Genomic DNA, 14,715 nt, shown 5'->3' on the forward strand with positions numbered 1-14,715 from the left:
TTTTCAAGATAGGCAGGACAGTTCTTCTTCCAGTGTCCTATCTTACCACAATGGAAATATTTTCCTTCCTTAGTAATTCCTCCTTTATGTTTCAATGTAATCTTTCCTTTGTTAGGTTTGACCTTGCCATTATCCTTAGGCTTTGTCTTATCATTAAGCTTTCCTTTGACCTTGTCTTTGCGGACCATCATAATGAGCCTAGGTCTAACCTTTTTCATGTTACTTTCAGCAGTTTGTAACATGCTAAGTAACTGTGGCAAAGTCTTATTAATCTAATTCATGTTGAAATTAAGGACAAATTGGCTAAAACTATCCAAAAACAATTGCAAGATGACATTGCTGGCCAACTCCACACCTAGTTTTTTAAGGCTTTCAATATAGCTTATCAACTTGAGAGCCTGAGTTCCCATAGGGGGTCTCTTCACCATTTTGCATCAAAATAAAGCTTTAGAGGTTTCGTACCTCTCTTGACATGCTTGCCCCTCATATAATTCCTTGAGGTCTTGGATCATGTCATAGTCAACCATATCCTCATGTTTTTTTTGAAGCTCAAGAACAATGGTGGCAAGCATTAGACATCCTATGTCTAACATGTCTTCAAGATGCTTCTTATATGCATTCTCTTCAGCTTTAGAGGCACTACCTGCTGGTTCATTAGGAACGAGTTCTTCAATGACATATAATTTCTGTTCTTGTTTGAGGACAATCTTCAAGTTATGGAACCAATCAAGAAGGTTCAAGCCATTCAACTTGTCCTTCTTGATAACTCTTGAAAAGAGTTATAATTCATAATTTTTGACTTAGTTAACTGCTTGTACTTAGTAAAATTAGTTCTATTTTAGGTAATTGCATGATTATTTTTAGTCAATCGAGCATTTCATGGAAAAAATTGGGATGGTGATTACTTTAGTGCATCTATACTTTTAATTGTTAGTGGAAAGGCTTTGTAGTGGTTGATTGATAGGTTTGAGGAAGAAAGATATCAAAGGATGGAGATTTTCTGAGGCATTATGGGAGATTGTCATGGCAATGTTGAGGAAGAAAATGATAATACCCAGTATCAATTAGAGCATTCAATAGTTGGCTCCCTCATATGCATGTGTAATGAAAAATATCTACCTCAAAATTAAGGAAAAAAACAATCATTGACTGACAATTTTTACCCTAGAGGATCACCTAAGTATAAAAGAAAAAGGGGGGATTAAAGACCAAAAAGAGAGGTCTGCCATTAATGAGAGCTAAAGGTACGACTGATTGTAAAGACGAAGCTTCGATAAAGGTCTTTTTGTGATGAAAAGAGTAATTTAAGCTACTGTGAGCTTGGGTGAATACGTGCACCAAACGCTAAGTTAGGGGAATTCATGTTATGAACCTAGATTTCTTCCTCTGCTATTTGTTCTAAATCTGCTAATTTAAATTGTTATTTTAAGATGTTGATGACATTAAAATACTTGAATTTGCATAGACCAGTCATGAACTAACTTAGCACAGCTATGGATTACTTTTTATTATGTTTCAATTCTGATGAATGTTTATGGATGAACATGATTCAGTTTATTACTTTATTCAATGTTTATTTTTGTTTATATGCTTATTAGGGCATTGATAAATGCTTGATAAGTCTGAAAGGAGCTTAATATCGACAGAGTTATGTTGCTTGGACCAAATTTGGGTAATATAAAGAACATTGAATGAAATGCTCGTGTAAACTCTAAACATAGAGCTTTACCTTATATGATTTAGAGAATTGTGCTTTAGTCATGGTTGCTAATTCTTAGCCTATAGATGTATAGTGTCTTAGGAATGAGTAGCTTTAAGTATTGCTTTCAACAGAGATGGACCACGTTAGTACCCAATCGAGCAGTAGGTTACCATATTTTTTCCATGGCATTGTTCTCGGGTTATAACTAATTCAGTAGTAATCCCAGACTTTTCAATCAATATTCCAATCTTGCTAGAATCCTTAGTGCTTTTATTCGATTTGTTGCAATTGCAATCTACGATAGCATATTTTATTTCTTTCATTTTTAGTGTATTAATTGCATTGTTATTTCTTAAAATATCATTCGATTTATTTATCTTTTCTACTCAATTGTGATAATTTAGACAAAGAAGACTAACCCAATCCTCATGGGAATGATACTCACTCATCACTTTGTTACTTGATTCGATGTGTATACTTGCAAAATTCACACATCATATTAACATGCGACAAGTTTTTGGTGCCATTACTGAGGATTGGTGATTAGCTACTTTAGTTTTTGTTATTGCAATTTTTATATTTTTAGCTGTTAATTTGTTTATTTTGTTATCAAAATAGGTTTGCTACTAGTTGTATGCATAAAGGCCTTCCTATTGAAGAACTTTATCCTTTAGATCTAGAAATTGAAAGGACCTTGCAAAGAAGGAGAAGATATCAAAGAGAAATGAATCAAAGTGGTAACAATCAGCCTGATTTGAATGAGCTACTTAATCCGGGAGATGGCAATGGTTTTCCTTAGATTCCTTAGATGTTTGATGATCGTGATAGGCCAATTCAAAACTAGCAATCACTCTTAGAAGTGGCATAGAACTAGATAGAGTTGACAAGAGTGTTGTTGCTAAAACAACAAATTCAAAATATGATCAAAGAAAAACTCTTAAATAACACAAGAAGAGCACCACAAAAGAGAAAACTGGACCAAGCAATGCTAAAGCAAATTCAAATAGTACTACTGAACACAATGCTCAGGCAAAACAATCACTACGACCTAAAGTTCGCCCACCCCCACCATTTCCCTAATGATTTCAAAATCACAGACAAGACTAACAATTCAAATGATTCTTGGATGTCCTTAAAAAACTTCACATCATTATACATTTAGTGGAAGCTTTGGAGAAAATGCCCAACTATTTCAAGTTATGAAAGACATACTTTCAAGGAAGAGACAATTGGGGAATTTGAAACAGTCGCACTTACTGAAGGGTGCACTACTATGCTGACAAATAAATTGCCTCCAAAATTAAAAGACCCAGGAAGCTTCACAATACCTTGCTCAATTGATAACCAATATGTTGGGAAGGCCTGTTGTAATTTAGGTGCGAGCATAAACCTTATACCCATGTTTGTGTTTAAAAAGCTGGGAATTAGTGAAGCAAGACCTACCACTGTGACCTTGCAATTGGCAGATCGATCATATGCACACCTAGAAGGTAAAATTGAATATGTCCTGGTAAGGGAAGATAAATTCAATTTCCCTACTAATTTCATTATATTAGACTATGAAGCTGACAAAGATGTGCCTATTATTCTAGGTAGACCTTTTCTTGCAACAGGTAGGACTGTGATTGACGTTCAAAAGGGTGAAGTAATTATGAGGGTGAATGATCAACAAATCACTTTTAATGTTTTCCAATCTTTGAAATGTGCTGATGATATAGAAGAGTGTCATGCTGTCAGTTCGTTAGACTCTGTTGTGGAAGAGAAGTTAAAAAAAACCATGACAAAGAGCATAATGAATTGGATTCAGTTGACATTGATGATGAAGGGCCATTAGGACACCACAAGTAGTTGCTGACATCCAAATTAATTGTCGGTAGACCTGGAAATAGGTTTGACACATTATAGTTATCTACTCAAATTTTCAGCCCTGCTAAACTTCCCATAGAAGAACCACCCATGTTAGAGTTGAAACCTCTACCTGCGTAGTTAAAGTACGCTTATTTGGAGAAGGATAACACACTACATGTGGTTGAATCTATTGAGCTAAATTATGAGCAAGAGATTCAATTTTTAGTTGTACTTAGGAAATTCAAAAAAAAAAATTAGGATGGGCAATCGTAGATATTAAAGGAATCAAACCACAATTTGCATGCACAAAATTTTGTTGGAAAATTGCCATGGCAGTTCTATTGAGCAACAAATGAGGTTGAACCCTATTATGAAAAACATGGTGAAAAAGGAGATAATCAAATGGTTGGATGTTGGCATTATCTACCCTATCTCAAATAGCTCTTGGGTGAGTCCAATCCAATGTGTGCCAAAGAAGGGAGGTGTCACCGTGGTTAGTAACGATAATAATTAGCTTATACCTACACGATCTGTCACGGGATGGCGAGTCTGTGTGGACTATTAGAAGCTCAACAAAGCTACAAGGAAAGACCATTTTCCACCGCCTTTCATTTAACAAATATTAGACTGATTAGCTGGTAAGGATTTCTACTACTTCTTAGATGGATATTATGGGTACAATCAGATTGCAATCACCCAATAGGATCAAGAAAAAACAACATTCACCTATCCATATGGTACATTTGCCTTCAGAAGAATGCCTATTGGTTTGTGTAATGCACCGACAAAATTTTAACTGTTCATGATGTCAATATTCTTAGATATGGTTGAGAAGTTCCTTGAAGTGTTTATGGATGATTTCTCTGTCTTTGGGAATGATTTCGAAGGTTGTTTGCACAACTTAGAGCTGGTACTTCAAGGTAGTGAGGAGTCTAACCTTATTTTAAACTGGGAGAAGCGTCATTTCATGGTACAAGAAGGCATTGTCCTAGGGCATAAGGTCTCTCATAAAGGAATTAAAGTTGAGAAGGAGAAAATAGAAGTGATTTAGAAGTTGCTACCTCTAACGAGTGTTAAGGGAATTAGGAGTTTCTTAGGGCATGCTAGATTCTATAGGAGATTTATCAAAGACTTCCCTAAGATCTTTAAGCCGTTGTGTACCTTGTTGGAATAAAATAAACCTTTCCTTTTTGATGATGCTTTTCTATCTACTTTTGAGGAGCTGAAGAAGTGGCTAATGGTTTCTCCAATAGTACTGGCCCTAGATTGGTCACTGCCATTTGAGCTCATGTGCGATGCGAGTGGTTTTGCTATTAGAGTCGTGCTTGGCAACAGATAGGTAAAATTTTTCACACTATTGACTATACCAGCTGTACTTTAATAGAAGCACAACTAAATTACACTACCACTGAGAAGGAATTATTAGATGTTGTGTTTGCATTTGATAAGTTTAGATCATATCTAGTAGGCACTAGGTTCATTGTGTATATCGAACACTCTACAATTAAATACTTAGTAGCCAAGAAAGAAACAAAGCCGAGACTGATCAGGTGGAGTCTTTTGCTACAAGAATTCAATCTAGAAATTTGAGATAAAAAAGGAACAGAGAATCAAGTAGCAGACCATCTATCCAGGTTAGAAGTTGGGAATGAGGATGGCAATGTCAAGCTTATTAAGGAAGACTTCTTAGACTAGCAACTGTTGGCTACGATGACATTTTCTTGGTATGCCGATATAGTGGACTTCTTAGTAAGCGGTCTGCTGCCACCTGATCTTAACAGCCAAACTAAAAAGAAATTCCTTCATGATGTAAGATGTTATTACTGGGATGAACCTTTCCTATTCAAGTAGTGTGCTGATAAGATAATTAGGAAGTGTGTCCCTGATGATGAAATACACAACATTTTGCAACATTGCTATTCAACCTCTTATAGAGGATACTTTGGAGGAATGAGAACTGCTACCAAAGTATTTCAATCAGGATTTTATTAGCCAAGTCTATTCAAAGATGCCTATAGCTTTTATAAAGCATATGATCGATGTCAAAGAAATGGTAATGTTTCAAGAAGACATGAAATGTCATTGTAAAACATTCTAGAGGTTGAGTTGTTTGATCTATTGGGAATAGAATTTAAGGGTCCATTTCCACCATTATTTGTCAACCTATACATACTAATGGCAGTCAATTACATCTCCAAATGGGTAGAAGCTGTAAGCCTTCCTGCCAATGATTCCAAGTCGGTGATGAAGTTCTTGCCAATTTATCAACCTATACATAATCACGAGATTTGGAATGCCTCGAGCCATCATCAGTGATGAGGGCTCTCATTTTGATTGTATACTCATTAATAATGCTTTGCATAGGTATAGGGTGAAGCACAAACTTGCCATAGCATATTGGTACGTGATATTCGTGACAGGTTTTAAAGATTTATAATTAGTCGTTCTTGAAACTAACTATTATCCTGATGAAGGCAAGTGTACCTATTGAACAGTAGTATAGCTTTAGCAAGACCGAATTGTCGAACCCAAAGGAACCAAGAGTACTAGTAATTACTCTCCTTTTATTATCTAACCTAAAAATTAAGGGATTTGTTTATCTAGAATAATTAACTAAACTAAGGGTGCATAGAGTGAAAATTGGGAAAAAGCTTTTGGGAAAACTAGATTGACTAAGACAATACCCAAGGAAAAATCCACCTAGACTTCACTTGTTATTTGACTCTGAATCAGACGATTTATTCATTTGACTTGATCCGTAAAAATCCCTAAGTTATATTAATTGAAATCTCTTTTTAATTAACGCCCTAGTGTTGCATTAACTTGATCTATGGATCCCCTTATTAGGTTTCACCCTAATTTGGTAAAATCTTATCACCCTATCTCTAGGCGTGCAATTGAATCCGCTTTATTATGACAAATTTACTCTTAGACAGGGTCTATTTCTCCTCTAAATAAGAGCATTAACTTAAATCAATATCCTGAAATATTAAAACAAGAATTAAGAACAAGTTAAATATTTATCATACAATTTAGATAATAATAACAAGATCCGTTATTAGGTTTCATTCCCCTTAGGTATTTAGGGAGTTTAGTTCATAATTATAAAAGAAAATATCTCAGAAGAATAATGAATACAAAACATAAAGAAAACTCAAAACCCCTGAATGGAAATTGAAGGGAGATCTTCAGTCTTGACGATGAATTCGGCTTCTGAGATGGATCAATCAGCTTCCCTTGAGCAATTCCTTGCCTCCTACTCTGTGTGTCCCTTCTAAGTGCCTCCTCAGGTGTTTAAATAGGCTTTAGAATGCCTAAGACCCTAAAAGTGGCCTTTTCTGAATAGGACTATGCTTGGGCTCAGCAGGGACATGCTCGTGTGACATGCCCGTGTGCGATTACTCCAGCCCGTGGTCAAGGCTGTTGAATAGGCACGGGCGTGTAGTCTACCCGTGTAAATTGTGCTTCGATCCTGCCAAATGGACACGGCCGTGTGCCACGCCCGTGTGAGGAAGTCCAGGCCGTGTTGATTTCCCATGTGGGTCCATTTTCTCCGTTTTCGGCCCGTTTCTCGCTCTTTTTTCTCTCCTATGCTCACCTAAGTATAAAACATGAAATTAAAGAATTAGGAGCATTGAATTCACCAAATCTAAGGAGAATTCATCCATAAATGTGCTAAGCATGGGATAAAAATATGTATAAATTACGGTTTATCAAATACCCCCACACTTAAGTGTTTGCTTGTCCTCAAGCAAAATCCTCATCTCACAATCAAAATAAATTCTTCTCAATTTATAATCCCTATCAATAATATCTCAAAATAATCCATAAGTAACCATACATTGAAAATTCAACTAAAAGTACATCAAAGTTTCAAACATTCCAAGTTGAGCATTTTATCATGAAAACATAGGTGTCCCCCCTTATCTAAGTAATCACCTTTTATCAAAATATCACAGAGTTTAACATCCTCACTAAAGATTCACTCAAATCACTCGAGGGGTTTAAGGACATCAAATAAAGCACTCATTAGTCAATATGAAAAGTTATTACCATAGGCTTGCATGAAAATCAAATGTCCACCACTAGAAATTGAGATGATACATCAATTAAAAAGGTCTTTAGAGGGTTATAATGTGGCTTTGGTTAGGGGGTGTGGTCACAAGCTGAAAGAAAAGGTTAGAATCGAGATTGATTTGAAGAAATCACCTAACTAGAAAAATAACTAATTATCAGTTGAATACAAGTAAGCTTCTTCTCAGAATATGGAATTAACACTCAAGCTCAAAAATGACGAATTACTACTAATATGTATGTAAGTATATATATATTAAGAACAAGTCAAATACTATAGAACTTTGAAGAATAAAACATAGTTAAGCAATTGATTCAAATCAAATCTCGAAAAAAATAGGGATCAAATTAGGGGATTTCAACAATAATGGGTTATGGGTTAATATTAAAGGTAAATCAATTAGTGGCTTGTTAGGCTCAAAGGGGTTCATTAAGGGTTAATTATAAAGGTAGGCTTGTGTGGAGTGAGTGGGTTAAACCTAAATGCCTTTATCATTTTGACATATCAAATCAAATGGTGTGGTTTTGACATGCATAATCAAGCAAGTTCTAGAATAACGATTCAATATTGACGCACTCATAGCAATAATAGAAGTGAGCATGAAAGAAATAATTGATGCTCTAAAGGCTCAAGATCTCACAAAAAATTATTGTTTTTTGATGTTTAAACCTATGATTTCGACTTAAGATAATACCTAAACTTGGGGAAAACAATCTAGAACATTTAATTCTCAAAAATCAACTTAGCATGCTTGATTCTCTAATGTCTTAAAGTTTAAACAATCAATGCATGAATGCCTATGTTTTAATTCAAGACATATCAATAAAATATATAAATTAATCAAAATTCGTTCTAATCATGACATGAGAAGATCACATGAGAATAAGACAAAATCAGGAATTTTTCAGATAATGAAATAAATAACCCCCTACACTTAAGATGTACATTGTCCTCAATGTACAAAGATATATATACTGGAAAATGTAAATATAAGATCATAAGATAGGGAGAGAAGTGAAACTTCTTGAGTTATGAATGGACTCCTTGAATTGGAGTTATGGAAAGTAATTGGCTAAGGTACTAATGAGGGTGGAGGAGGATACTCCGGTGGTGGTAGAGCTTGGGTTCCACAAGTGCTGCGCCAAAAGAATATTACATCTCTTGTAGCTATGGTCGTGGTTAAGCAGGGCATGGCAGTCGTGGAGAACCTTTTCCAGTGGAGTTTCAAGTTCCTAAGTAATAGTGAGCTTTGGAGTTCTTTATAAATCTTCATCTCTAGATGGTTCGCGAGGTGGGGATGGCGATGAGATGTGGAAGTGTTGACAAATCTGATGTAGTGTCGCATCAATGTGATCAAAGAGTTGAAAACATTGCTGCTCAAATCGTGTAATGCGCTCAGATATGTCAGACAGTGAAGCCGTCGCATGAGTTGGATGAGTGGGTGATGGCTGAGACGTTGGGTCCTCGTGACATGGAGAGACATCATCAGTAATGTCCTCTGGGTCTTCCTTCTTAGTAGATTGGATGAGGCGGTACTGAGGAGGGTAGGTGCCACATCGTTTCTCGATCATCCTCATATGTAGCATGCTCGAGATGCCCTGTGGGGACATTTGGCAGATGAGAGTGAGGGAGGATGATTGTCCCACTGTGTTGAGGAGCCCAAAGTGTCGAGCCAATTGAGTCATATAGGGCTCGATCGAGATGACTCCTCTCCTATGTCGCTCCATCTGATGGCGGATGGTGAGGGCGATAAAGTAGGAGAGGTCGATAATGTGCCTATTCGTCATGCACCATAGAAAGTAAGCATCGTGAGTGTTGACGACACCGGTGCTCTCTCGTCTCCCTGTCAGAGTGTGAGCCAAGATGGCGTGTAAGTACCTTAAGGAGGGAGGGAGAGCCGATGCCTTGGAGCAGCTAGGATCGTAGGTGGTCGAGGCAGGGACGAAGGCGTTCCAGCACTTCGAGGGAGAGTAGTGGATATGGCAGCGACAGAGGCTGTCAAAGTTTTCCTTATCCATGAACTCCTCCGTGTATAGGCCCAATGCGATATCAAACTCGGGGACGCTCAACTTGCAGACTAGACCACCGAGACGGAAGTGGACCGTTCCAGGATCATCGAAGTTGGTCATGACGGTATGAAGATGGAACGTTGCGTAGAGTTCCAATGTGAACTCGGGATACGTCGGCTCGACGATCTCAAAGAAGAGCCCCCACGGATCAGTCGTCAGGAGGGCTCGGACCGCGTCAGTCAATTGAATCAGTTCAAGTGCGGCCTAGTGAATGCATCGGCCCACACCTAGGGGTCGGGCCTGTAATATCTGATATAATTCCTCCTGGGGTCCCAAGGAAACCTGGAGGAATGGGTGCCTAATCTCCGTCTAAGGACCCGAGGATGATGCTGCTCCTTTCCTCTTCTTTGAGATGGGGACGACGATTTTCTTCCCTCGTGAAGATGACATGGTATGTTTGCAGTGAAAAAAATTGAAATTGAACCAATACGCCCCAAAAATAGCATGAAAAAGAAAAAACAAAACTAAATAGGAATATTTTATGAGACTCACTAACTAGATGAAGAAAATAAAACTAAAAAATAACTAAAGCAAATATATCAAGTTATTAAAATAGGACTATGAGAATATCTAATGCATGAATGCATGTGGGTAAGCATAAAATCCATGGAAGCACGAAAAATGGAGGAATGTAGTATGAAAACTGGAAATATTCTTTAATGATAAGCATGAGTATTTCTATTATTCTACTATGAATATTCACTTAAGATAGTCAAATGGATCAGAGAACTCATGAAATAGGAAAAATATTTAAAGAAAATAGAGAGAAAAGAGAAAACAAACGCAAAAGGGAGAAGCTTGGGTCATCGAAAACCGTGTTATAGGTGGCGCACGAGCGTGGCAGGTAGGGCGTGTGGAGTTGCAGCGGCTAGGATTAGGGATTTTTGGGGAGGGGGATGATGAATAGTGAGGGGTTTATATAGATTTTGGGGCACACGGTCGTGGGGCACGCCTGTGTACCCTTATTTTTGCCCGTGTGTTTTACGATTTTTAAATTTAGGCGCGTCTAACATTCCACCCACGCTCGTGTTCTTTGGGTGTGTTGGTGCACACTGCCGTATCACATAGCCGTGTCTTGCTTCATTCACTTCTTTCATGCCCGTGTATATAGGTCCACACTCGTGTTAGTTTGACAGTGTTGACTATGGGTGAATGGTACGGGCGTGTCACACGCCTGTGTTAAATTCTCAGTTTCAACCATGGTTTCAAGGCATGGGCGTGTCTCATGCCCGTGCTATTTTGGTAGTTTCGCCCACGACCCTGTCACAAGGCCGTGGCAATTTATCGCATCCCGTGTTAGGGAAATTTTTTTCTTTTTTTCACACAGCTGTATCGCACGGCCGTGTCTCTTCCTGTAGTGTGAGCATGACCTAAGGCACGCCCGTGTGCCTGGCTATGTGGATGGGAAAACCCTGTGTTCTGAGAATCAGTTAGTAGGTTAGACGTGAAAAACTAGAATTTAAAGAAATCAATATTGTTAGTGCTTGGGTTGCCTCTCGAGAAGCGCTTATTTATAGTCTAAGCTTGACTTACCTCTCTGGTGTGTGATCATGGTGGCTCAATGAGTTTACACTCCTCATCTCTGCTATCAACTTTATCAGTATAAGGTTTAAGACGAGTATTGTTTACCTTAAAAGTGCCGAATTTGGGATGAATTACCTCGACTGTACCAGATGGGAAAATACTGAGTACCGTGAGAGGAATTTCTTCATTAGGTTCAGAAGTGGCACTACGAGGATCTGCTGCATCTAGTAGTACTTTGTCTCCAACCTTAAGTTGATTTGGTGAGGTATTGAGCTCGTTCTGGCTCAATTTTGATTTATCGAGTATTCTCGATTTCTGTGTCCACCATTCATCTAGCTTATTGATTTGTATCCTTCGTTCTTCATAGATAGGTCCTTTGATGTTGCTTGAACATGGCTCATATATGTTCTTCGAACCTGTTTCCTGTAAGGTAGGTTGCACCACATGGTCAGTTTTAATAGTATGATTTATACAACCACCTTCAATTTTCGATGTGTTATTCGAATTACGAGTTTGAAGGGTGATTGTTTCGTCTCCCACACGAAGTGTGAGTTCACCTGTGCCAACTTCAATAATTGTTTTAGTGGTTGCTAAAAAGGGCCTCCCTAAAATTAAAGGAACGTTACTGTCCTCCTCTATGTCTAGAACAACGAAATCAACTGGGAATCTAAATTTTTCAATTTTAACGAGTACATCTTCAATAATCCCCCTAGGAAATCTGATTATTTTATCGGCTAATTGAATACTCATCCTAGTTTGTTTGGGTTTCCCAAGACCTAGTTGCTTAAACATTTTGTAAGGCATAACATTGATACTAGCCCCTAAATCAGCCAAAGCATTATTAGCATCTAGGCTACCAATTAAACAGGGAATCGTAAAACTCCCTGCATATTTTAATTTGGTGGCTAGCTTATTCTATAGTATGGCTCAGCAAACTGCATTTAGCTCCACATGCGACGCCTCATCCAACTTCCGCTTGTTTGTTAAAAGCTTATTTAAGAATTTGACCGCGTTTGGAATCTGTGAAAGAGCTTCAATAAATGGTAAGTTAATATGTAACTTCTTTAATAATTTAAGGAATTTACCGAATTGTTCTTCTGTACGATCTTTCCTTATCGCGTTTGGGTATGGCACACAAGGTTTGTATTCTGTTCTTATCGGTTTCTGGTCATTGTGGTCCACCTCACCTTTACCTTTACGTAGCACAGTTTGTTGCCTTGGTTCTAGTTCAGGTGAAACTAACCATTCCTCATCTTGAACGGTAATTGCATTGATTTGCTCCCTTGGGTTAGGTTCAGTGATACTCAGCAGGCTACCTTGTGGTCGTTCAGATATCAATTTAGCGAGTTGACCTATCTGAGTTTCGAACCCTTGGATCGACGCTTGTTGATTTTTAAGTACTGTCTCAGTATTCTGAAAATGAGTTTCTGACACCGAGATGAATTTTGTTAGCATCTCTTTACGGTTAGGTTTTTTCTCTTGTTGGTAAGGTGGTTGTTGGAAACCTGGAGGTGGTGGTGGTTTCTGATTTCCTTGGCCTCCCCATGAAAAATTTGGGTGGTTCCTCCAACCTGCATTGTAAGTGTTACTATAAGGATTATTTTGAGATGGAGGATTATTACCCATGTAACTTCTCGTTCTCCATGTTGTGGCTATAGGATGGGTATTTTGAATTGCTTGATCCACCTCCACTTGCTTCGCATTGCATTACTGGGTGAACATGTGAAGAACTGAGAAATCGTCAACTTTTTTGTTCAAAAGTTCTACCTAATTAGAGAGCATGGTGAACGTATCGACGTTAAATACGTCGGCTGTTTTCATTGGTTTTGTCCTTATGACTTGCCACTTATAATTATTTAGTGACATCTCTTCTATAAATTCATATGCATCCTCAGGTGTCTTATTATTGATAGTTTCACCAGTGGCTACGTCAATCATTTGTCGAGTCGAAGGATTCAGGCCATTATGAAACGTTTGAACCTGTAGCCAGAGTGGTAACCCATGGTGAGGGCACCTTCTCAAAAGGTCCTTGTATCTCTCCCATGCATCGTAGAGTGTTTCTAAATCTATCTGCATAAAAGAAGAGATATCATTACGTAATTTGGCTATTTTAGCTGGCGAAAAATATTTTAATAAAAACTTTTCGGTCATTTGTTCCCAGGTAGTGATTGACCCTCGTGGTAATGAGTTCAACCATCGTTTAGCCTTATTTCTCAATTAAAAGGGAAACAACTGAAGGTGAATGGCATCATAAGAAACGCCATTGATTTTAAAAGTGTCGCAAAACTCTAAGAAAGTCGCCAAGTGAGCGTTGGGATCCTTTTCCTACAAACCATCAAACTGAACAAACTGTTGGATCATTTGAATGGTGTTAGGTTTCAGTTCAAAATTATTTGCAGCAACAACAGGCCTAACTATGCTCGATTCAGTTCTTGTTAAAGAAGGTTTAGCATAATCATACATGGTACGTGGAGCAGGATTCTGATTAGCAGCAATTGCAGGAGGTAGCGGATTTTCTTGGTTTTCAGCCATCTCCTCAGTTGTGGTTGAAGTATCATCCTCTTTCTCTTCCTCTGTGTATCGTAACCTTCGCCTTATTTCTCTTCGGTTTCTGTGAACTGTGCGATCGATCTCACTATCAAACAGTAATGGTCCCGACGGGTTTCTTCTAGTCAAACACTATAAAAACCTGCCCGGAACGAATAAAAGAAAAATTAGAAAGGAAAATAGAAATTTAAATAAATAAGGTAAAATGACTAAAGCAATAAAAATCGAGTGTTCCTAATATCTTAGTTCCCCAGCAACGGCGCCAAAAACTTGGTACATGATATTCGCGATAGGTTTTAAAGATTTATAATTAATCGTTCTTGAAACTAACTATTATCACGATGAAGGCAAGTGTACCTATCGAACAGTAGTATAGCTTTAGCAAGACCGATTGTCGAACCCAAAGTAACCAAGCGTACTAGTAATTACTTTCTTTTTATTATCTAACCTAAAAATTAAGGGATTTGTTTATCTAGACTAATTAACTAAACTAAGGGTGCACAGAGTGAAAATTGGGAAAAAGCTTTTGGGAAAACTCGATTGACTAAGACAATACCCAAGGAAAAATCCACCTAGACTTCACTTGTTATTTGACTCTGAATCAGACGATTTATTCATTTGACTTGATCCGTAAAAATCCCTAAGTTATATTATTTTCTCTCTCGAGACTAATAACGTCTAAACCTAGGTTGATTAATTGAAATCTCTTTTTAATTAATGCCCTAGTGTTGCATTAACTCGATCTATGGATCCCCTTATTAGGTTTTACCCGAATCCGGCAAAATCTTATCACCCTATCCCTAGGCGTGCAATCGAATCCGCTTAATTGTGACAAATTTACTCTTAGACAGGGTCTTTTCATCCTCTGAATAAGAGCATTAACTTGAATCAATATCCTGAAATATTAAAACAAGAATTAAGAACACATAATTAAGAACAAGTCAAATATT

The 14,715-nt window shown here is 37.8% G+C and overlaps 1 non-coding gene across 1 annotated transcript; it reads left to right on the forward strand.

Annotated features, from left to right (window-relative positions):
* The first annotated feature begins 13,214 nt into the window (after positions 1 to 13,214).
* LOC121228464 (small nucleolar RNA R71) lies at positions 13,215 to 13,321 on the forward strand. Its single transcript, XR_005926040.1, has one exon. It is a non-coding gene; the product is annotated as a small nucleolar RNA R71 (small nucleolar RNA).
* The last annotated feature ends 1,394 nt before the right edge of the window (positions 13,322 to 14,715 follow it).

Source organism: Gossypium hirsutum, chromosome A04 (genome assembly GCF_007990345.1).
Source record: "Gossypium hirsutum isolate 1008001.06 chromosome A04, Gossypium_hirsutum_v2.1, whole genome shotgun sequence".
Taxonomy (NCBI): Eukaryota; Viridiplantae; Streptophyta; class Magnoliopsida; order Malvales; family Malvaceae; genus Gossypium; species Gossypium hirsutum.